This window comes from Mchenga conophoros, linkage group LG9 (assembly GCF_057382185.1).
Source record: "Mchenga conophoros isolate Kocher_MC1m ecotype Shallow Benthic linkage group LG9, M_conophoros_male_GT1.1, whole genome shotgun sequence".
Classification (NCBI taxonomy): Eukaryota; Metazoa; Chordata; class Actinopteri; order Cichliformes; family Cichlidae; genus Mchenga; species Mchenga conophoros.
This window is the reverse complement of record NC_140534.1, coordinates 17,383,103-17,408,608: the sequence shown is the minus strand read 5'-3', so window position 1 is coordinate 17,408,608 and position 25,506 is coordinate 17,383,103. Positions and strand designations below refer to the sequence as shown.

The 25,506-nt window shown below is 41.2% G+C and overlaps 1 protein-coding gene and 1 pseudogene across 1 annotated transcript in view; both read right to left on the bottom strand.

Annotated features, from left to right (window-relative positions):
* The window catches only part of LOC146567103 (enhancer of polycomb homolog 1-like), a 41,901-nt gene extending 33,934 nt beyond the window's left edge, over positions 1–7,967 (bottom strand). The window contains exons 1-2 of the mRNA XM_085286708.1: positions 7,321–7,967; positions 6,497–6,617 (exon numbers count right to left, since the gene is read on the bottom strand). The gene's annotated coding sequence lies outside the window, so the exon portion shown is untranslated. The remainder of the gene's footprint in view (positions 1–6,496; positions 6,618–7,320) is intronic.
* Positions 7,968–9,213: 1,246 nt separating this feature from the next.
* LOC146567102 (integrin beta-1-like) lies at positions 9,214–23,888 on the bottom strand (annotated as a pseudogene).
* Between the last annotated feature and the right edge of the window lie 1,618 nt (positions 23,889–25,506).

Sequence of the window (25,506 nt, the reverse complement as noted above, 5' to 3'; positions counted from 1 at the left end):
TGTTTTGCAAATATCGCCACCCTGTGGTGCAAACACTACACTTTTAATTATAATTGGACTGACTTGTGTTCATGCGAATGCACAAAACGTATTAACGTGGTCAGAGCCAGGAAGTAGTCCGATGTGTCGTCATCACAGCCGCAACGTTACGCCCAAATACTACAGAAAATGCTCTAGAAGGTGAAAGAAACAGGAACAAAACTGGTTTAGGTTGAGCAATAAACAAATATGTATTCTGGCCTTATTTGTGTTGTTGTATGTGAAGAGCAGTTCACCCTGGAAACTGAATATAAAATACACTTACTGTAAAGAAGTTAATGTCCATATATATAAAAATGACAGTATCTTTTATATATTATATTATTATACACTATTGATCTATTGACTGTAGTGGCCATTGAAATACGGTGAACTCACTATCATGTTCATGAAAAGTATGATTTAGATGATTTCAGTTTCATGACATTATGTGTGCCACCAGAAGATGGGCACACTGGTCATTATGGGATAAATGTGGTCAGTACCAGCTTAGTTCAGTTACTACTAAGGGCCCCAAAGTAAATATCCCACAGAACATCATCCTGATCCATTAATAAAAAGCAGTATGGATCCACACTTTCATGTAGTTTACAACAACTTGTGACCCTTCCAAATGTCACAACAGAAAATGAAGACTCAAGCCTGGCAACATTTTTCCAAACTTCTACTGTCCAATTATGGTGAGTACTTGCAAACTGCGGGCTCAGTTTTTTGTTCTTAGCTGACAAGAGTTACACTCAGTGTAGTCTTCTGAGCTGTGGATCATCTGCTTTAAGGTTCACTGTGTTGTTCATTCACAGATGCTCTGTGTAACCACTGAGTATTTGACTTACTTTTACCTTGCCCATTAGCTTAAAGCTGTGTGGCCATTCTCCTCAGACCTCTAGCATCAACAAGGTACTTTCTCTTTTGTGAACATTTTCTGAAACCCTAGAGACGGTTGTGTGTGGAAAAATCCCAGTACATCAGCAGTTTCTGAACTACTCAGACCAGTCCATCTGGCACCAACATCCCAGGTTCAAAGCTACATAAACCATCTTTCTTTCCCCTTTCTGATGCTCAGTTTGAACTTCAGTAGGTTGCGTTGGCCATGTTTACATGCCTAAATGCATTGAGTTAGCACTAATGAAAAGGTATATCTAACAAAGTGATTACATCCCAATGTAAAAAAAACAACATCTGAATCCAGGAAGCACCCTTATTTATATCATTTTTCAAGTGCATCACTTTACTAAGTGACCTTTACTGTGTATTTCATATTTGACAATGTGCATCTTTTTGGTGCCTGGCCAGTAAGAATAAGAAGTACCCCAGAGCAATAACTCTTTCTAATCGGTACATACATGCCGTTTTAACCACAACAATGTTACATGCCTTTTTTGGCAACAGAAACAAAAATACACTGGTGCATATAATGCTTTAATTTTTTAAGTGTCAATTTGCTGTGATTAACTGTAGCTTCATCTCGCCGAAGCTTCATCTTCTCATTGGTGGTTGCCAGTACAGGAAATGCTGCAGAAAAGTAAACCTACCACCCTGACTGGTTCTTCTGAGATGTAGTTTACATCTGACCAAATGTTAGATGACACATTTCTCACTTTCATTGGTGCATCATGATCAGCATCACAATTTCTCACTGCAGAGAGCTGAAATAAATCAGGGAAGCCACCAACTTCCAAACTTGTTCATTTCAGCAAATCTTTATCACAGCACATTTGCTGGTCCGTTTCATTTAATGGAACAATAATTAAATGCAATAGCTTCTTCATTCTTGACCATTAAGCCATTAGCTGCATGCATTCTTGTTTTCCATTTTTATAGTTGATCAAGAAAGTAGGCAGCCTGAATAAGGATATTTCTGGCTTTATGAACACAGCACTTTTTACTTTTAATATTACTGCTCCAAGATGATTTCTCGGCATGCAAACATGCACTATTATACACAAAGACTCAATACATTAAAAACTACAGCATTAATACAGATATTAGGAGGAGGCACAATAGATAGGGTTGAACGCACAGACCAGCTAGGGCCTTTTTGTGTTAAGTTTGCATCTTTTCCCTGTACATGCCTGGTCTCTCTCTACAGATACATTGGCTTGTTCCATTTCCTTGATTTCCTTGATCATTCCTGCACTGCAGCCTGTTTGTTCTTATTTTTATGCCTCACCCTCCTCCCCACTTTTCCCAGTTCTCACACCCCTCATTAGTACACAAGGATCTGTCTGACCTGGGGCCACTGCCAGTCCTCACCAAGGCCTTCAAATCCATAAATCTCAGACCTGCTACTAGCGAAATCGATGTTAGATTAAGCGGTGAGTCTAAATTCATCATAAATGTGAATCTATGTCTCTTTGTGTTAGCCCTGTGACAGATTGGCATCCTGTCCAGAGTTGTACCCCACCTCTTGCCCATTGACAACTGGAATAGAGATTGAAAATGTGACGTCATTCAGGGGTAACACCGCAAAGGATTCTGGGAAGTCGTGGCAAGAGGTACTAGCGCACACAGGCTTTCAATTGAAATCTGTTACACAGCGATAAAAGAAGCAAAAAAAAAAAAATGGCAAGAAGCTGTTGTATTATTAACTGCAATAGCCGGTCGCATGTCAGCCACGGGAAGCCGACGGGTAAAGAGATCGGTTGTTATCGGATTACATCGTTGAAGAGAAATTGTTCAAGCCATGTTTCCGAAGTAACAAAGACGCGACGGATGGCCTGGATTGCAGCCATTCAAAGACCAAATATAACGTCCCAGAACACTCCAGCTCACAGGTTAGTCTGCTCCAAGCATTCCCACAAAGGTTAGTGTTTTGTTGTAGTTAATACGTCATTTTTCTTAACATAATTGGTGATATAGTTTACAAGCAAGTCTGGTGCTGAACAGAAATTGTCGCGCTATGCTCCTTTGTTTTTTTGTATCACTAATTGCCCAGTACAATTACAGCATACAATATTATTGTCACTGCTGCATTTCTGTAATGCGTACCAGAAATTATTTCCACTACTAATTAATTACAGTTTAGCTCAAAGTTCCCATTAATAAACTGTTAACGAATGTGTATTTATGAAGACGATTTGTGAGACTGGTAAACTTACATTTGTTCGTACGATGGTCTTTCGTTCTACACGGTGCATTTCAAGTTCCTGTACCCATCCGTCGGTAAACTGTACCTGGGCTTGTTGCAGTGACCTGAAGTTACTAAACTTCATGAGTGTATGCACTCACTCCAAGAACCGTATAATTAGCGTGGTGAAAGTTGGGCAGCACGCGAACGTATTTTGTCCACTCTGTGTGCTCGTACGGGTCTAACCCTTTCACTCCTTTGATTTTTTTTCCTCGTATCTTTCTTTGACTTTTCATCAAGTCTGTCTTTGTACGGACCGGCATTGTTCTCCTTCATTTTGTACATACCTTTTTTGGGGAGCAAAGACAAAGCAAGAAGGTATTGGAACCGGAGAATGAACGTTTTGCGGTGCTGCAAATGCTTGCATTTGACGCGGTACTTGGATTGTTTTGCCACGAGTTCCCAGCATGCAATGCGCAAAAGTCACATGGTCTATCAATCTCTATCCGGTCGTTAAGTCTGACGTCACTAGCCGTGTCTGGGCCTAAACTCCGCTGCAGGTCCATATATCAAACGATCACTATGGCATTACTGAGAGTTGAAAAACTGTCTAAAGTCTTTCATCTTTAATAAAATGATCAGCGTTCTGCTCTACCAGGTGTAACAATTGAGTTTAACATCCAGGCATCCATGAAAACGGAATTTATGACATTTAACGGAGTTAGAAGTTAGCAGGGAGTTAGCTCGCTAGCTTCTATCTAAATACAATATAGCATGTCCTGACTGCGGGGTTTTGGAAACAAATTAAAACGTACAGCTCTGCTATCACTTCCAGCATAAATGAAGACAGAAAATTAAACAGCAGTGACGTTTGTAGGGTTACTGAAGTTTGGCTAGCTGGTATATAATGATGTGCTATGTGACCGCTAGCGACACAGCTATGTTAGCATAATATAAACAAGCTAACTTTTTTCCCACTCGATAAAAGTTAACGTGAGTGTTCTCGGTGGTCAGGAACAAATGTAATCGCATGGCAGGATGGTGTAAAAGGACCAAACTTCAGCCAGGAGAACAACTGAGATAATCCATCCACAATACGAGGTTAGTCATTCATATACTGCTGCATGGGCTGGGCTGTAGTTACCGTAATTGTCGGGCTATAAGCCGCTACTTTTTGCACAAGCTTTGAACCCTGCGGCTTTTAGTCAGGTGCGGCTTTTCTATGGATTTTCCATGATTTTTGTGATATCGTAAGACGATTTGTTTTGTTTGTTCCGCTGTTGTACGGCACTACGTTGCCTGGCGGAAGGATCGAGGTTCAAGAGTGGTATGTTAGTCACATGTCCGTCCGCCAGGCAACGTAGTGCCGTATGAAGTAGCGCGAAAAACAAACTTCAAAGTAGCGCTACGCATTCAGCGGGAGGCGTGGATGACGAGCGGCGATAAACTTGCGAAAAGCAAGTTATGCCCAACTCCACCGGTGGATTCTGACAGCGTGGAAAAGTGCGAAAACATCCACGATCACCAACGGATTTTGAAGGGCTGGACTGCTGCATGATGGAGAGGAGGACACCGCCACGGCCCTTCTGAGGGTGTTCGACTCTGACACTGACAACGAGGATTTCTTTGGTTTTGAAAGTGACAACGAAGGGGAGAAGCGGAGAGTGGATGACGAAGCCATCCTGAGCCTGTTCGTTTCCGACATTGGAGAAGAGGACTTTGGTGGTTTTAGAGCGCAGGAAGAAGAGAAAGATGGTGAATGACTGACTTTTCTTCTCCGTGTCACTTCACCTGAGCCTAAAAGGTAGTCCGAATCTATTTTTCTGGTGTGCTGTAGGTTACTGTTATGTACTACATGTGCAAATATGTACCCATAACTTGTTTTTCAAAATATTAATAAAAGGGGTGTGTCTCCAAACAGCCATCTCTTTCCTGACAATTCCCTTTGTGCATATTCTCTTACATATGATAAGTCAACATTGAAACACCTGCGGCTTTTAGTCAGGTGCGGCTAATGTATGTACAAAACAGGATTTTCCCCTGATTTTAGCTTGTGCGGCTAATATTCAGGTGCGCTTTGTAGTCCGGGAAATACGGTACATTAGGGCTGGGCGATATATCGAGTTTTTAAAAAATATCGATATATTTTCATACGAGATATAAGATGTGACAATATCGTTTATATCGATATAGTCTATGTTACGTTATAATTATACTTGTGGAGCCGCAGGTTTGCCTCTCTTTCGTCCACTTTTGTCTCTACGCAACGTTACTCGGCCTCGCCTCTCCTGCACTGAACACAACTCCCCCATAGCTTCACCTGCAGGCAATGACAAGATGAAAGCGGAAAATCTCCATTAGCGAGTTACCGTGCGTGGGGCTGGATGGCGTCAACGTGTTAGCGAGCTAACCGCGCTAACGACATGCAGCCCAGAGGGGCTGCACGGCCTAAAATCCTTTCCTTTTCTCAAAAATCGACAGTGCGCCTTATGTATGAATTCTGGTTGTGCTTACTGACCGCGAACCGATTTTATGTGGTACACAGCGCTCAGCAATCTGTCAAAAAATGTTTTAATATGACTTTGCTAAGCTACGGAGCTGCACCGCTTGATGGATTGTCGGAGAATTACGGCTACAGAGGAGCCGCCTCGCGGAGTGATACGTACTGTGTGTGTATAAGGATGGCACCTGTTCAGAGACGTGGTGCAGCTGTGAAATCTGTCTCTTTGTTATTATGCTCAGCGTCTATTAGTTTACATTTTGACTGCACAATTGTGAGCTTTTTGTTATGCACAAAAACAACATTGTTTTCTTTTATTTATGGACCATGATTATTTAATATATGCTGATAATTTATTTTTGAGTAATATCTACGCTGTATGTAAATAAAAGTGCCCGTGTGACATCTGGGACACAGTGTGACTAAGAACTCTCTTTTTGTTCTTAACTTATGGCTTAAAAAAAAAAAAAAAATCGAGATATATATCTTATATCGCCATCCAGCTAAAAAATATCGAGATATGAATTTTGGGTCATATCGCCCAGCCCTACGGTACATCCTAAGGTTTTAAAAACTGAGCTTAAATAAATGATTAGCGGTAATAAAAGCGAGGGAGGTCAACAGTGATCACTGACTGTTTTAGGAGCTTTTTGAGATTAAATCGAAGAAAATACATAACATTAAACATGTTAACAACATAAAAGCCATATTAAACGCAGACTACTTTAGGCCCGGAAGTAGGATTCGTCGCGTCATCACTGAACAACCGGATAGGCCCCAGCCCTACTACGATCCTGAATTGGATAAGTGGAAGAAAACCATGGAAACCAGCTACCCTCCCGTTACAGTCTTCATCAAAATCACTGAAAATAAGAAGAAACGCAAATAACCTGAAGAGATGGGTGAAAATTTTTGTGGCGATGAATACAAGATCCAGGCGAAGATTTTGGTCACAATAATCGTCATCCATTTGGGAGACATAGGCTGACATCTGTAGACCATAATGGAGGCCTGTGAAACAAAATGAGTCAAAAAAGAAGAAGTGCTTATAAACATCATTATTACTGGAAGTTATTACTGGAAACAAATATAAATTCTAAGCCCAGAAGACATCTCGGCATCTGCTGTGAGGTTATTTTCTCTATAGGACTCTTTAACTCTGTATGCAGGTTTACAATGGAGAAAACGTCGACAATTTCTACATCTGCTATCTACGTATACACTAACGCTGCCAAGTAAATGTTTGTACGAATGAATTTTCCCATATCCATTGGCTTTGGACTGTTTTGAAGCACACACAGCAAGTTTTGCTCCTGCAATAGAGTACACAGTAGAGTAAGCCATATATGGTGGAACAGATGGGTAAACAGAACAGGACACGACAGCAAAAAAGCTGTAAGGTATCGTTTTAGCAAATGACAAGCAATTGGGCACCGCTTCGACCCCCCCAAAAATGAGTTTTCGAAGGCTTTTTAATTCGTTCAGTTCTCAAGACCAGACACAGCTGCTTGCACAAAGAAGAGCGATAGAGATGCTAGCTTAACGCTAGCTTAGCCCAGTTACCCTGACCCTGCGCCATTTACTAGCCAGCTAACAGTTTGCGGACAGCCACCAACAGTTTCATTTGAGCTCGCAAGTGACTTTAAAGCCACAACTTTCGCTTCCCAAGGATACAACACGGGGAAAACAAGCTTGAGCTTGACTCGCAACTTACCCGGTGCCAGCAAACCCACAGGGGAGGAGGAGGATGGTGATGGTGGCAGTTGTTCTTCTGGCTGTCATGCTAGCCTAATGCTAACGCTTGTTAGCTCCCTTCTAGGACGCCTCAGAGAGAGAAAAAAAAAAGAAGGATATTCAGTTTCTTTTTATGTATATGCAAATGCCGTTGATGCAAAAAGAGAGGTCATTGGAAGCCAAAGCAAGGGTAAAGGAGGAGCTGTCCTGTCGCTGACGAAAAACTTGGTTAGTTAGCTCAGGTTACTTCGATCCAAAAAAAAAAACAACCCAAAAACGATCCAAAGTGACCACCAAACCACTTTACAGGCGGATTGTGATTGGACGGTAAAAGCCACCAATCACCTGTGGAGAACTCGGGGAGGATGAGCTCACTAGTAACCCCGCCCACCCACGAATAACAACAACATAAGTAACAATAATAATAATAATAGGAAAAATGTTGTCATGCATTAATGCGAATTTATTACGGTAGTGTGCAAATAATAGGATTTAAATAGGCTTTTAAACACAGACGGAGTCAAAGGGCAAAACTTATTAGAGCCACTTACTGAACAGCAAATAATCAGATACATTTTTTTTTCATAACATAGCTGCAGTATTTGTTACATAACTGTCTCCTGGGCTGGTCACCTCCCTCCACCGCCCTCTGCCCCTCCACTAGTTTTGTCGCAGGGCAGGGCTGCTCCTGCTTCCTTTTTCCTTCCTTTTCTGATGCTCTGGTATCTGCACTGCACATTTTTCATGATCAGACACCGTCCAAAGAGAATGCTGCATAGTATAGTGGAAGCATATGGAGTCATTTTCTGTGCTGCTTCAACACCACCACCACTGCTGCTGCTGCCGCCGCCGCTTCCCACCTCCCACTACCCCCACTAGCTGTTAAAGCTGCATGCACGCCTGCCCAGTGACTCTGGGAGTGGAGGGGAGGCATCACTTTGATGAATATTGCTTTGCTCAACTCTCCCAGCAAGGTCATCAGCAGCCATCTGTAGGCAGTGGGAAAAAAAACCCTAATATCCATTTAGATCTGAACATCCCATTGTTTCTCTGCGTTTACACGATTCAGCCCAGTGCACCGGTTAAGTGGTTGGCACATACACTAGCTGCACATTTAAAGTTGTGCAGCATATCTGTCTCTATATCTGTTTAACAAATGCACAGGTCTGCTGGAGTACAAAAAAAAATAAAATCCCAAGAGTCAGGATTTTGCACTGGTGTCAAAAATGTCATCTTCTATAGCTACAGTGACTCGAAGCACCTTCCATCTTTTCCTGCGTAGTGACACTTTCTTTTCCTCTCATCTAGAGGGCAGTGGAGACCTGCGCAAAGACCTGTGCTTCTGCTGGAATTGCAACGCAGAATGCAGGATGCTCACCTCACAATCTCTCGCCTCCTGAGCCCCGAGTTACACAGCTGAGCCAGCCATCAGCACAAATGGGAACCCCCCCCCCCCCCCCCCCCCAAACACATATGCATGCCCCAACAAAATATTCAGCTATATGTAATTAGCCTTTGTGGAATTTCAAAATGTGAGGGCATAACTTTGCATATATCCCACGGACAGCAAGCTTGTATATAAGAAGCAGCTTATGATGGAAGGGAGATGCTCTTTGAATATGTGTGCGTGCCGTGCATGCAGTGAAGGATTGAAGACATGCAGTCCAAGGTTGCGTGTTTGAGATCAAAGGCGAGTAAGTTAGACATCAGCGTCAACATCCACCTCACCCTCAGCCCCCCCACCCCAACCCACCAACCCACACAGACAAGTTGGTCCCATCTGTTGACAACAGTTCAGGGGGAAGGATGTTGTTTCATTGTGCTTCACGACGGGGATCCTGATTGAAAAGTTGATCTCCTTCCACGGCTGCTGTCAGTTCTCTTTATATTTCCAGTTGACAACTGTCATGATGGCCCTTTTGTAGATGGTGTTGTCCTTCTGCAACACAACAAAACAAGTGTCACGACATGACTGTTATTCGGTATTTGATTTACTTTCCTATTGATTGACTGGAGGTGTAGGTGAATGAATGTTTTACTTTTAATGTAGTCATACATTTCTGTTTGCTATTGCTGAATTTCCTATTGCCTTGGTATTGAATTTACCCCACTTTATTGTGTTAACTGTTGATAGGTCTCTGTACTGGTGTTCCCTAGACAAACTCCTGCATTTATTGTGCAGTCTGTGACAGACTGAAGGATTTGTTTGGGCAGGGGCTCACCCTGTTCCAGCGTCTCTGCTCCAGCGCTCTCTGAAAGCGGGCAAACTCCCTGTGGTCATGGATGCTGGTGAGTAGTTTCCATAGCAGCAACAAAGCCACACCCAGCACCACAACAGAGCCTGAAAGCACTGTGGTAATCAGGATCACATTCGGCCCCGGTGGGCACTCTTGAAAGACAAGAAGAAGCCACAGCGCTTTAGCAGCCATAGACTGCGTGTTTGTGAATTTCAGATAAAATTAATGTGCTTGTACAATCTCACTGTGGCATCATTAACCAACTTACAAAGGGCAGACTGCAGAATACAAAGTCCTAAAGAATTCTACAGACGTGATTTGCATTTATGCCACCATCAGCCAATAAGGCGCATTAAAGAGGTTTAATCTATATCTCTGTTGGTGCCCTGCCTTTCCCTTATTACTATAATAAAATGTGTTTTTGCATAAAACAATTCCCTGGAGCTGCTACAACTGACAGAATTTCTTCATCTAATGTTGATATACTGGTGTAGTCATAAAAAAATTGAGCATTTGGCTCTGCTTACCTCGTTTGCAAGCTATATAGAAAGACTTTTCTCTTCCTAGGGTCCTCACCCAAAAATGCACTATACAGCCTTCTGAGTCCACTTCCATTCACCTGCAAAGGCCTGGGGAGAAAGCCACTGTTACTAAGACACCAGTCTGACCTACCAAGGCGAGGTTCAGGTGGGCACACTTCATCTTGCACTCATTTGGACTCAAGCCCACTGAGAAGGCCCTGCATGATACACATTCTCTGTGAAAAGAACCATAATCAAAAGTGAAAATGTGTTTAGTTATAAAGGCAATTAAAGCACCCCCAACGTGCTCTCAATGTAGGGGGTAACTCTTCAGAGAACTCTGTTAGTTATGCAGTTCAAGCAATCATTTATTTAGTCACTTTTAATATAAGCAATCCATTACAGTTAAGTTACCGGTAGTGTTACCCATTCCTTTTATTGCCACAGAACCAAGCATAACAGATTAATAATGCATTTCTTTCTGTTTGTCCGCTGCTTTTTTGTATGTAGTTGTTTATTAGTATATTAGTCAGTGTGCATGTGGATCTTAGCCAGTGAGGTGAAGGAGTTTGCAACATTTTACATTTGTGGGTGAAAGGGAAAAGAACAACAAGGGAAAAGGAAACTGTGCCTGGGTGATAATAAGTGTCTGTCAGCTGTGAGGAGCTCTACTTCAAATTTGATTAAGGATGCCTGCAAACGAACTAAGCACAGCAGCTCCACAGCACTGGTGGCACATTGAGGAGGAGAATGATGGCGGTGGTGGAGCTCAGGAACAGAAGAGGTAGCTTTTAGTTTGGCCAGAGCAGTCACTCAGAGGAAAATTAACAAGCTTCTTACTTTTTATGGTGTAGTAGTAGGCTGCATACAAACCGACATGCACTTCATTTCTTGTATTGCAAAGGCAGCAACCTTGGAAAGTAGCAAGTGACTAACGTTACTCGACATATTCATGATTATGAAAATGTCAGCTTTTAAAAAAGAGTGTGGCAGAATCTTTCATTTTCATGTTTTTGTGCCCTGAACTTTAAAGGTCGTAGTAGTGGTGCAAGTTACAGATGCTGGGACAAGAAGGGCAAAGCTCACAGGTCGGGCCCTGGAAGCGCTTGTCATGGCAAATGCAGGTGCCGCAGTGGCTGCCTCCACAAATCTGTCCATCCTGAGACAGACACTCGTAAGCTCGGCCCCTGAATGCTGGGGAACACAAACACTCCCCCCACACACACCTGCCGCGCCCTGGGACAGTAGAACAAACAATTTTAAAAAAGACATACTGGCCTCCTGTTATTTTTTTGTAGATGTGTTCCTGCTACTATACCTCCACATTGTAGTCCTCGGTACTGATCACAGCTGAAATCACTGCACTCACACAGCTCCCCATAGTACACATGGCTGGGCTTTTTGCTGCTCTTTTGACAAACACACCTCCCGCAAATGCGCTTTCTGTGCCCACTGCACACTTCAGATGCATTATCACGGCGACAAAGGTGTGAGTCAACTGCTGTGCCCGACTCCTCTTGCTCACATTCAGAAAATGTCCCGGCTCTCCCTGCTTTACACCTGCAACACAGGAACACACATCAGCCTGTTTCCCCCCTTAATAACCTGGAATTAAACTTGTTAGCCAAATTGATGCCGTCAAGCCGCTTCACCTACCTGCATGCGCCACACTCCAAAGTCCTGTTGCCATGGCTACATGAAAGACTGTGTGGGACCCTGTCCTTTTGACATGAACACTCACATATGGGGCTCAGCAGGACCTCAACCTCTTCACTATAGCCTTGGGGCTTAATAATAAAGCGGCATGGTCTTTGTGAAGCAGCCACACACAGAGGTGCTGTGATTCTTACATTAAAGCTCACCTAGAGGGGGGTGAGAATTCCTTGAGCACCATTATAATCCTCCACTAATGAGGTAATCATAATCAGCATTACCATCTCTTCAACAGAGGATGGCCGCATGCTAACAGAATCACTCACACAATTTACCACACACAGAGCCGCGGCTACATGCAGCTACTCACCTCGTCATCTACAGAGATGTTGGAGCATCTCCTCCCCTGTTCTCCATGCCTCGGCCTGTGGTCATTACAGTGGGAGTATAGGAGATGTGCTAGCCCGGTGGAAACTTGCTGTGCTCCATAACAACCTCAGAGGTCAGTGCCTATAGCCAGTAAAGCAGTTAACCTCTCAAAGATGAGGTGGTGTCAGCAAGCTATACACATGAGGCTAATGACCTCTGTAGGAAGGGAGTTTGTGGTTCACTTACACTATATGCTTCAACAATTATCTGCAGGATGTTGTGGGAGTTGTTGGACAGCATTCTGAGCTCACATTTTGGGAAGATGCTTCTTCCTGAAGAAGTATCTTCTTCCCAACGGCATCTTTAATGTCAAATTAATGCTTATGCATTTATTCAAAGTCTTCCAGCTGGACAAGCAAAAAACGAACCAAATGTTTCAGAGAGATTATAAGAGTTGATAAGTAAAGACGGTGGCGTACAACCTTTGCCCTTCCACGAGCTAAACTAACATATGAGCCTGTCGTGTTGTTGCACTGATGCATGCCAGAGGTTCACGATAGTTATAACAGAGAAGCAGGCAAGTATGCATTTTTCATGACTTACTGTATTCATAATGGGAATGATCATGGCATTTGTTCAAGTGCTCTGACAGATACAAACATGTCAAATCTCTGGACTGAACTACAGCTAATTCAAATGTGTATCACATAAACTGTGTGTGGAAGGATGGCTTTAGTTATTCATTAATTTATAGAAAAAGTCAATTCTTTGACTGGTTTTGAATGAACCAGCTATGCAATTAAATTAAAGATGTGGAACCTTTCATTTAGACAGGAGGCGTGCCTGGAGCTATAACAAGGATGGCTGCCAAGCAGATGACTTACTTAAGGGCTGTGGAACGTAGTGTCAGAGCACAGGGGCTTGCATAGTTATGGTGAAAATAACCCCCTCTGATGGATCAAGGTAAAGATTAACTTTAATTCTGGATTTACCAACATATAGCATAAAGATTCAGAACAACAGTGAACTGGCAATGTAGAACAACTCATTCCTGTGTGTTATAGATGTTGACTGTGTTCTTAAGGTTAGGGTCCATTTGCAGGCAAATCATCAGTAAAGTTTTTCATAGCTTTTTGCTTTTAAGTGGAAATAGGTGGTATTGGTCCTTGATTAGGCACCAGCACTCCATGTGCAGAAAATAGAGAACTGATAGTGAAACCCTTGCAATGAGTCTCATCTATCTTCATTATAATGCACTTGAGTAGTTTGGTTTACTTTAGCAACTGAGAGTTGCAGTTAATATTTACTGGAGCACCAAATGCACAGTGGAAAACAGTTCTACAATAATGCACATTGTTTTTTTGTTGTTGTTTTTTTAGGTCTTTAATATAAAAGGTAACCAGTGAAAATGCAATGTGGTGAAGGTTTTTGGCAAAAGTGCAATGCAAGTGGTTAAAAAATTATAGATTTTCCAGAAACTGCTACATAATTTTACTCAGTTGGCATCGAAGGGAACAGGGAAGCTTAAAACGTAAACATTTTTACAGCAAATAGTAGAAATAAATAGTAAAATAGTACAATAGTTGGTTTTCCCGTTTAATACAGCTATACAAATCAAACTAAACTGAGTAAGATTTAAAGTTATGCATGGTAAAAGAGTATGTTATCTAACGTCAAGGCATTCAAAACATTCAAGACAGTTATCAGTCTTTCCAGGAGTGGGCATCCTAGCAAGTTCACTCCGTGGTCAGACATTTCAATGCTCAGAAAAACCCCTCAAGAGCTACATTTTAGACTCTACAAGCCTCCAAAAATGACTTGTTTGGAGGGGATTTCCTCTTCTCTTTAGAAAACAACATGGCAGCTTGGCTTAAGTTGCCATGTTGCTTCTGAACAAAACACAAAACTTCTGGAAAAATGTCCTTTGGATGGATGAAAAGAAGTGGAAATATTTGGCCATAATGCACACTGTCATGTTTGGAGATAATCAAACATGAAACTTCAGCACAAACACCTCATATCAACTATCAGAAGGGTGGTGGAGGGATGATAATTTGAGCTTGTTTTACAGCCACAGGACCAGGGCACCTGGCAATCATTAAAGCAACCATTAACTCCTTGGTATACCAAAGTATCCTGGAGTCAATTATGAGGCCATCTGTCTGACAGCTAAAGCTGGACTGAAACTGGGATCATGGCAGCAGGTCATGGGTCATTGGAGTCATTGCAGCAGAGCAGCAAATTTACAACAGAATGATTGAAAAAGAAAATAATCAAGGTGTTTTAATGGTCCGGTTAAAGTCCAAACCTCAACCACATTGTTATGCTGAAGTCAGACCTTAAGAGAGCTGTGCATAAAGAAATGCCAACAAACCTCAATGAAAAAGCTATGAAGAACAGTGGGCTAATATTCCTCCAAAACAATGTGAAAGACTGATAAAGTCGTACAGAAAATCATTGCTTCAGGTTATTGTTGCTAAAGGTATTGTTCCTACAAGCTACAAAACCTATTGAGTCATTTAGTTTTTCATGTGACTGCAGAATATCCTTTGAAAACTGTCATGGAGTGTTATCCAAGCTAGCTAGCATTAGCTAATCAATGCAAATATGATAATTTCTGGGTCCAATAAAACAACATGTAGACAGAAGAAATGCCACACTCGAGGCTTCCGAAATGTAGTCCATTAATCATTGGGTGATGTCATGGTGGATACTTCCATCTTTTATATGGGCTACAGTCTACAGTCAGCTTTAGATAAAAACTCAAACGGCAAAGCATCAAAATAAACACAAACAAATAAATGATAAATTATTGCAGATAGGCCCTGCTATACCTTATACAAGGGTGCGACTTTTTCAGTGACAGCAAAGATGATCTGGACGTTCTTCTGTCTCAGTGTTTCAGCAATCTGAGCCACCGAAGGATGGTCCTGTCACAGTGGAATCAGGGCAGATGCAAATTGCAATGCATAACAGTCAGGCCAGAATATATATGTGTAATAAGTAGTTAAGCATGCTCTACCTCTTCCTTCTATTGCTGTCCTCCCTCTTTCCCTCCCATCTAACAACTCTTTCTATTGCTCATTTCATTCACTCACCGTAACAGACTTTCCATTCCCTCCAAATAGATAAATAAGTCCCATTCAAAGAGGAGTGACGCCCGTATCTTGCACATCCATTTTCAGCCTTGGGTGGCCATGCATTGAGACAGAAATAGATTAATAATGCATCCATATTCACTCCACCTGTCAAGTGTCTGGACTGGAATGAGGTCAGGACACTAACAGTCTCATGAACCTAACGAGACACCTATATGGATGTTTAATACACGCGTATAAAGAATTACACTCACAAGCACACATCCAGGCGTGCATGCTCTTTGAGCACCTGCACAGCACACACCCACCCAGCCTTCTATACACAACCCGGGTGAGATTAAGAGATGAAAGCTTTGGTTTGAATTACTCCACAAACACTCCAGCTGTTTCCCATCAGGGTGTGCCTGTCAGCATCTTCTCTACCCAGGGAACTGTGCTGTTGATTCTGACCTTTAAATCACTGTCTTTGACTTTCTCTGCAGCTGCCTGGACCTCTATTTCACTGCAGACGGGAATCAATTTAGCACGCGTTGCAATATCTGGTCCATAGGATAAACACTGTATGCTCCTTGGGACCACAGTCACCCAAGCATGCATGAAAGTAAGTGAAAACACATATACCTCTGTGATGGCTCATTCTGGCAAGGTAAAGCTTCGGTTTTTACCTGTGAGTATAACTGTGGGATTTCACAAGGCAGGATTAATCCGTTTTCTCAACAAGTGAGATGAGTTTGAAAAGAAACTGACAGACAATCCCAGTAGACAACGAGCAGCATTATTACCCTATTAAACTGTGTTGCAGAGCAATAAAAGGATAGAAATCTGATATTTACACTCCTTTTAGTTCTTGCAAGGTCTTTATTAATTCATGAAAAATATTTGTCTTTTGTTGCTGGTGTATATTTTGGGTCTATAAAAGCCTTTTTAGTGAAAATGGATCTAAAAGTAATTTGCATTGCTCTGAAATGCTATGTTTGCTAGAAGTAGCAGAAGTAGCAGAAGTAGCACTATCTATCTATCTATCTATCTATCTATCTATCTATCTATCTATCTATCTATCTATCTATCTATCTATCTATCTATCTATCTATCTATCTATCTATCTATCTATCTATCTATCTATCTATCTATCTATCTATCTATCTATCTATCTATCTATCTATCTATCTATCTATCTATCTATCTATCTATCTATCTATCTATCTATCTGTAATCTCAAAAGTATCTGCTTGTCTGCCTCTGTAACATTCAGTCCAATTCAATTTTATTTATAAAGCGCCAAATCACAACAGCAGTCACCTCGAGGTGCTAAACATCCCATTCTTAATCCACAGGGTTTAATATGGATTACCCATCGGAGATATAACAGCTTCGGCTCTTCTGGTAAGGCTTTCCACAAGGTTTACAAGTGTGTTTATGGGAATGTTTAACCATCTTCCCAGACCTGGTTTGCAGTCTCTGGTCTAATTCATCTAAAAGGTGTTTTATAAGGTTGAGGTCAGGACTCTATGCAGGCCAGTCACGTTCTTTCACACCCGCTCACTTATCTATGTCTTTATGGACCTAGCTTTGTGCACTGGTACGCGATCATGTGGGAGCACGAAGGCGCCCTCACCAAACTGTTCCCAAAAAGTTGGGAGCATGAAACAGTCCTAAATGTCTTGTTATGTTGACACATTAAAAGTTCCTTTATTTAGATCTAAGGGACTGAGCCCAACTCCTGAAATACTACAACATATAATCGCCTTTCCACCAGAGGCCATCGAAGGTATTGGAACACCTGAATTCAGTAATTTGGATTGGTGTACCTGTCTATAGAGTCCAGTGACAGAGGAGAACACACTTTTACTGTAGCACTACACATCTAACAGATCACACCATGAGAGTGCTTGTGTTTTTCATGGGCTAAAAAATATTATCCATGGTCTGCTGTAGCACACTGAAGTAACATAGACATATTGTTGATTTATGCATCCGTGGTTTTTTTTAACAGGGGGCTAGAGCCTATCCCAACTGATAATGGGTGAGTCTGTAACAGGACTAATACAGGGAGACAGACAGTCACTCAGCCCTATGGCCAATTTAGAATCACCAATTAACCTGACATGCATGTCTCTGGACTGTGAGAGGAAGCTGGAATACCTGGAGGGACCCAATGCATGCACAGGGAGAACATGCAAGTCCCATACAGCTGACAGGTTTGAACTAGGAATCCTAAAACCATTAAATAAAACATTAATTCTGCAATGATTTTCAATGTTTGGCCCATTTCAGTGTAAGTCCAACTATAATAGACCTATAATGAAAACACCATTTAAGCTTGAACTTTTTTTCTTTAGTAAAAAAAAAAAATTAAAGTTCTTCTAAAAAATGTATATATTTGTAGCAAGTGACACTTCCCATCATTTGGAAGCACAATGCAGGATAATTTTCCATCTCCAGCAACGTGGAAAACAGCATCCGTGGAGAACACCAGCAGACGGGTCACGTTTCTCCAGCCAATCTGCCGCTGCAAGTGAAGAACATTTAGTCAATAAATTACCGATTGGCAGAAAATTGAACACAGCGACCACGACCTAAGTGTTTCTGACAGACTTCTAGAAAAGAATTACCTTCCTGCTTTTCTATGTAATCAAATAACTGTGAATGAGTAATATTTTGTGCCTTCAAGTTTAGGGCTTAGATCAAAAACCTGTGAAATTCAATTATAGAAATCAAATTTTCATGTTTAAGAGCTTGTGAGTCTAAGATACACCCAAAACTGAGCGATGCAGTTTCCCAAAGGAAGCTTAGTATTCTGTAATAGCCCTTTCATCTATTGTCTGCAGTCTTTCCACTTCCTCCAGATAACGCCCACTCAAACAAAAGCAACAATATCTGTATTGCAGTCGAGCTCCCTGCTGGGCTTTCTCACATTACCTCACACATGGTGGCCTGCATCAGGTCATTCAACCCAACCTCTGGTGAATCCAGGTTACTGGAGATCCGTTGCCCCCCTACCAGCTCTGTGAAGAGGCTTCCGTTGGTGGTGAGGCTTAGGATGTTGTGGTAGGTGAAGGGAGGGGTGCAGGGCCAGGGCTAAGTCCTTTTACAGGGATTTCGGAGCATGTCCTTTGCAGTGTTGATGTATAGAATCACTGTCTTTCCCACAAATGCAACAAAACCTTTTGGAAGTGGAAGTGGAAAGGAACAAAGGAAAATAAGAGTACTGTGTGCTGTGAGAAGTGAATGAAAAAAAAAAAGGTTGGGGTGGGGGTGGGGGGGAAGTAAGATAACTAATGGTTTCCTGTCTCCCAAAAGCTACCAGTTGTCCTTGAGCAAAGCACCTAATTCCCAATCACTCCAGCAGTGCTGCTCAGTGGTCAGTAGTAAGATTATGATTATACTGGGCAGCTCCCAGGTGTATAACTATGTAAATGGGGCACAAGGGTATTCAAAAAAAAAAAAAAAAAGAATATACAGATATAAAAAGTTATAAGAAAATTGCATTGACCTAAATTTCATATGATAAGGAAACTGAGGCAAACAGACCCAATCTGAAGTCACTGGTGATATTCTTCATTTCTTTCATGAGGTCAGCCCCCAACTTTTTAACATTCATCAGGTCATCCTCCATGGAAAAAGACAGATCCATCAGGTAGTACAGGTCTATGAGGTAGTCCTTCACCTGTTTGAACTTCACCTCAAAGCTCTGGGGTTCTCCTATAGATGCGAAATGTGGAAATTCTACTGCAAAACACACCACAGCTATAAAAGTAGCTCGGTACTATTTGGAAGTGTGCACACATCACACACTGTTTCAGGCTGATTCTGATATTTGTGGAAGGTTTCTACTTTTACATTTGATATTTTATGCAGTTGATACAAAAAGATTTTGTGGTTCATGGTTTCTTTTGTGTGTGGGTGTCGCTGGGTGTTTTTGGTCTCCTCATTACTCAGCCAAGGTTGTGCACAAAACCCTGTAAACCTGATTTGGTCATTGCTTCTAAAGGTATTTTTTTTTTATTTTGACTGACTTACGATGGCTTTAGTTTCATAAGATGAACAGGAAAGCTTGAAGGAAAGCTGTCATTAGGTGAAATCAGTCACAAGGAGAGAGCTGCACCAAAAATCTCCAGACTACTTTGGTCACTAGCAGATTGCCACAGTCATCCGTTATGTCTACATGGAACACCTTGACTTGTCTTCAAACACTTGTTAATTGCTAGCTGAGTGATATTAAAAACTTGAGAAGGAGTAACACAGACTAGAAATGGAGAGAGTTCAGTTTCAAAATGCAACTTATGCGTCAGTGCTGAAGCCAACACATTTCACCAGGTGGAACTTTAAAAGCAATGCATTTTATGTCTCACTGTTCAGAGTTTCAGTACTGCTTATAAAAAGTATTTTTAGACAAGTAAGCAAACTAGTAATCTGCTAGTGACTCAAGCAATTGCAATTTTTTGGCCAATACACATTTTTCCCTAGCAAATATCAATCCACTCTGATCCACCATCCATTATTTCCGCTTATCCTCTCTGCTACCAGGCTGGAGCCTAACCCAGCTACCATAGCGCAAGAGGGTGAGAGGCAGGGCTAACACATAAAGACACTCACATTAACACCTATGGGCAATTTAGAATTACTAGTTAATCTAATCAAATGTCTTTGGACTGTGGCAGGAAGCTGGAGTACTCAGAGAGAACAACAGTCCTAATCACCGCACCACCTTGCTGCCACCCCAGCAACCAGTGGTTGCAAATTGGCTGCAGACTGGTCTTTAGGGCTGTGTGGCTCGGGCCTTATTCACTTGACTTTGCATTGTCACCATGATACAATACATGTAGTGTCCTTTCCTTCCCGTGATGTTATCACGATTAAGGCTAAGTGCTTAAAAAATTGCATTACACAAACTAATGACATTGGCTACATCCCTCTTTTATGTGCAGTTTGCTAAAGCTAATAAGTGACATTACTAATGTAATTAAAAATGCATTAATTATACTGGTAATTTATACCCACCTGGTCTGAGGTGCAGCAGGACAGTCTGAGGCTGGAGCTGGGTCACTACTCTGTGCAAGCGTTTATGTCTTTGTTCTTTAGGATGAAAGGTGATCTTCCGGTTTTTCAGAAGGACAGTGGAACCTCTAGGGTCCTCCAGGTGATCAAAAGGACAGCCCCTCTTTAGCAGGGCTCCAGCTGTGTCGCAGCGCTCCCATATGTGCTGACCCACTTCTAGAAAATTCTTTACACAGGTTTAAGTTAAGTTCAACGCCTTACATCAACACTGACTGCAAAAAGGGCAAAGTCAGTGCTGCAGTTAATGGAAGCAGTACAGAAAGGATGTGAATGTGTGTGTGTGTCTCTGTGTGTTTCTTTTAACTCAAAAAACAAAGCCCGTCATCTTTCAACAACATCATTAAAATGGAACACATATGATGTTCCATATTCAAAATTTGCTTACAGGGTTTACTGTTGTTATAAAACACACGCTTACATCACTGTTTGATACAACACAACATGCACACGACAACATATGATGTACTAAATATACAGTACTGTGCAAAAGTTTTGAACCACCCTTGAATAGTTTATATTTTTGCTTCCAAGGAGTCAGACATTCATGCAGTTGTTTTTAAAAGGCGTCTTGAGCTATAATTTTTCAGACTTTCTGAAGGTCTTGCTAAGTTTTCCTTTGGACAGTGGCTCCTTTTTCACTCATTTTCAGTTCAGTCCTTGTATCTGACCATTTTTAGAGGGATCTTTTTTAGTTGTTAAACCATTAAACACTGAGAGAAAGAGAGATAGGAAGAGATAACACAATTTAATAGACATAAAATGGTACTTTTGAACCAACAAGCTGATTCTATGAGCTGAAAAGATGCGATATTTTGGCATCGTGTGCAGTCTGCCCATAAAAAATCAAAGAAACTGGAGAACTGGACAAATAGAGGACAGAAGAAGTGGCAGGCCTAAAAAAGCCATAGCTTCATCAGCTATCGCTATAGCTATAGCAAAATGAAGATTATATGAAAGTTGTGTTCTTCCGAAATAGGAAAAAGTGCAGCAAATACCTGACATAGCACCTGTGAGAGGCGCTTGAGTTTAATCTTGATCAGAAATGTTCTCAGTTGAAGGGTGGCTGTCGTGAAGCCATTTTTAAAAAAAATATTCACCTTCAAGTTCCTTAGATTGCACAGACTCTGTTTTTGCCTTCTATATTTTGCACCTATTTCCCAAGCAGCATATGAAGATATAAGGTGTGGCTTGAGACTTTTACACAGTACTGTAATTTAAGTTATTAAATATGTAATTACTTAATTTTATTAGGATTAATCAGTAATAGCATTCAATCTTAATACAAAATGCAAACTAGGACTTAACCCATCCACTGCTAACTTTTCAAGGTCTCCACTCAAATAAATTGGAGATTTCTATATCCACTAAGCATCTCTCTGTTAAAGGAACAGATCTGGAGTACTGAAAAACTTTTTGTGGACCAAAAATATACTTGGTGTTCAGTTAACAGTGAACCCGCCAAAAAAGAAGTCACAGCGTATTTCCGAGGCCATTCACCTCCTAAGTACACCAGGCACAATGTGGCCCTGCTGCCAGGCACTCTCCACAGCTCCTGACCCCTTGACTTTCACATTTGTGATGTGAATGGTCTGCAAGAGAACAGAAACTAGCAAGAGGCTCCAATATTCCATCATGTGAATGCACCGTACGCAGAAGAAAAGCAAACTTAGATTTTTATGCTCTGTACTGGATACATTTTGGAAGTCAAGGGATTAGCCGATCAGATTTTTCCTCTCTCTGTTTCTCATAGCACAAAATCACAAATTGTCAATGCACATTTTTCCTTGTCAGTCACCTAGCAACGCTTTTCTTACAACTTAAAAAACATTCTATAGTTTGTACTTGACCCATGTTAAAAATGCAGGCTTTGTGAATTACATTTCAAGTCAATATATGATCAGAATCACACTGCTGGCTGTTTGTCATCAGTTTAGTCACACTAAAAATCTGTATGCATCAATACCTCCTAAATTGTAGTCCATAAATAGATTATTTTTTTTAAAACTACAGAGGTATCTTAACTGTTTAAGCTAACTGAATCTCTATAAACTGATATCTGCTTATGAATACGCAGATAACTGTAGTCTAGCAAACAGGTGTTTTGTAGCACTTTCTGTTGATCAGTCACACCTGAGAACATTTTGTTGTGTGGATACAGGATGTCATGCCACTGACATATTCCCACCATGTAATAATAATTCAAAAGTTGAAAAACTAACACCGAAACCAATAAAAACTAAACTAAAACAAGAAAATCCACTCTGGAAACTAACTGAAATGGAACTGAAATAAACCCCCCAAACAAACAAACAAGTCAGAATGCAATTTTAAAAAAAATTCAAACTCCCCTGCAGCCCTGAATTTGATATGCATAAGGAAATGGGTGGATAGATGGAAACAATGGCTGGTGGACAGAACAGGAAGTTTTGAAGCACACATATGTTTTTTTTAACTGGATACCCTGCTTATATGTTCAAGTATAGATGGTAAATAAAAGATGGACGCAAGCTTTAGGGTCAGAAAAGTGCCATAAACCTGGCTCCCGGATATTTGTCTGACCTCTTGCAGACTTATACCCCCCTCAGATCTCTTAGATCAAGTGATCTTTTGCTTTTAGCCGTACCAAGGTCGAGGCTGGTTCATAGAGGCGATCGAGCATTTGCAGTCGTAGCACCTAAGCTGTGGAATAATTTACCCCCATACATCAGACAGGCTCCTACTGTCAATCTTTTTAAATCTTATCTTAAAAAACATTTTTGTTTACTGGCTTTTAATACAGCATGAGAGTTATTTGTTAATTCATATTTGGTGTTTGCTATCAATACTCTAAGTTATTTTATTAGGTATGTTGTATTCTTGTACAGCACTTTGGTCAACGCTCCTGTTGTAATTAAATGTGCTATATAAATAAATAAACTAAAAACTTTAAACTATAACCTGCATTTTTGGCAATGGCCAGCAGGGCAGATACATTTGGTTGCAGAAAGGAAAAGGAAAATGACCTCTGAGTATTTTCCTGTTGAGTGTGTGGTCTTAATTATGAAAGTGAAAAAAAAAAAGAGATAAAGGAAGGTATGCTTTAGGGTTACTTTTTTATTTAGAGCCACAACTATTTGGAAACAGTTGGACTTCACATGGTGGGCATACTGGTGGCTAGTAGAGTTTATGAGCCAAACAAAAAATACTGTTGCCCCCAAAGGATAAATCGGCTAACTAGCCGATTGGTTCCCTCATCCGTAGTGAGCTAATGCAGCGGTCCCCAACCACCGGTCCATGAGTCTTTTGGTACCGGACTGCGAGAGTGGAGGCTCAGGTGTGAAATGTATGTTTTTTATTGGTTTTTATCGTTATTTTGTTATTGTTTTTATCGTTAACTAGGTTTCCCTGGGTCTTTTCCCATGTGTTATGAATAAATCTTCTTTTTTTTGGTAGTGGTACTGGTTTTATTTTGTTGTATTTAGCCGCGACACTTTAAAGGACGACCCCTGAAAATACTGTCGGACATAAACTGGTCCATGGCGCAAAAAAAAAGGTTGGACCGCTGAGCTAATGTACCTGACTGTTTGCTGCAGCTTCATATTTAGCATTCAGACACACTAGAGGGGAGTCCATCCTCTCACAACTGTCTGCGAATGAGTAGTGATTACACAGACGAGAGAAATCCTGGATATCTTTCTGTGAAGGCAACTAACATAAGTGTATTTCCTAAAATTTGATTCAAACCCATTTGCTTTTATCATTGTGACACACTGCAAAAAAAAGGAGAAAAGAATAAAAATTGCCCCGCAGAAGTGAACGCACGTCCACCTGCTGTCCCATCGCGTCTGGAGCTGCGCTGCATATAAAAGAGAGAGCGGCTCAGCCTGCAGCAGATGACAAGAGCAAATTTTGACTGGCAAACAACTGGTGGGATCCGGGCTACAATCTAAATGAGAATTTCTGAGCGGCAAGAATAATGAGACAGTTTACTTTCATTGCATCCTCAATGAGAAAAGTATTGACCCACCTTGTGTTCCTGTGGCTTTGCATCTGCAGTACAATAACAGGACAACAGCAAATAGGATGCTCATCTGGAAGAGAAAAAAAAGTAATTTACTGGCTAAAATGTTGACCATTCTTTCCTCTCAAATCATTAAGGCAGAGTGGAGTTGTAATTGCTGTTTAAGGAAAATAATCTCTGCACTGAGCAGCTTACAAAAGACTATGAATTTGACCTGTGGGTGTTTGGTTTATACAATAGAAATAAAAGGCACTTACCTTGACTGATTCTACTGTGTGTAGACAAACGTGAAGGAGAGTAGGGGTGCCTTCCCTCTGGGGGTGGGACCAGATGGTTTCTTTATACACATCCTGTGCAAAACACGAGCTGTGGGACTTTGCCACCTCTCCCTCCCTCTGTTATCCTCTTTCCTGTAGCAGCCACAAGTGGATCAACTGGCTTATGTTTCAGGGTCGTGAGCAGCAAATGATCTCTTCAAGTAAGGCCAAAGATAAAGAGAATAATTCCCCAGCTTTCTGCTGAGAAAAGCTGAAGAAAAGAAAAAGACACTTACTTGTCATACTTGTCCTCATATAGCACTGGGCCGGTGTTAGAGAGCACACGCTATCTCTTACAATCTTTGCAGAGCTCTGCTTTCTCGATTGTTTGGCCTTGCTGACCACAGCATGCGACTAAAGCCCCAAAAGATATTGACCCAGCAGCACACAAGCTAAATGAGTTTTGAGGACACAGTTCTTGCTCAAAATACAAAGGCTCAGGACTTTCCTCCACTTGCAAGAGGAGATATTTTAAACCTCAAATCCAATATGTTGAATTTGCAAGGTAGAGAAGTCAAAAAATAAGCTATGTGAACGATAACGGTAGCTTTATTTGCATGCAACTGGTGGGAATAATGAATAATAGTATGGTTTTATCTCGCGCAGCAATAGCTGACTGATCACATAGCATCACAAGCTAAAATAATAGGGAGATTTTCTGCAGAGCTCTATTAAAGACAGCAGTAAATATGTATAGAAATTTCCTCGAGATCAAGCGGCTCTCACTGCCCACTCTAAACCTACTATAACAGCAAAAACAATGGAATTAGTCAGTGTGCAAAAATGAGCTGGCCAATACAAAGACGTGACAGTTAGTTTGCTTTCCCGTCTTAAAGATAAAGGATTAAACAAAAAGACCACTTTCCACTATTGCTGACTTCGATTTGGTTTAATTCAATTCAAATTTCTTTAT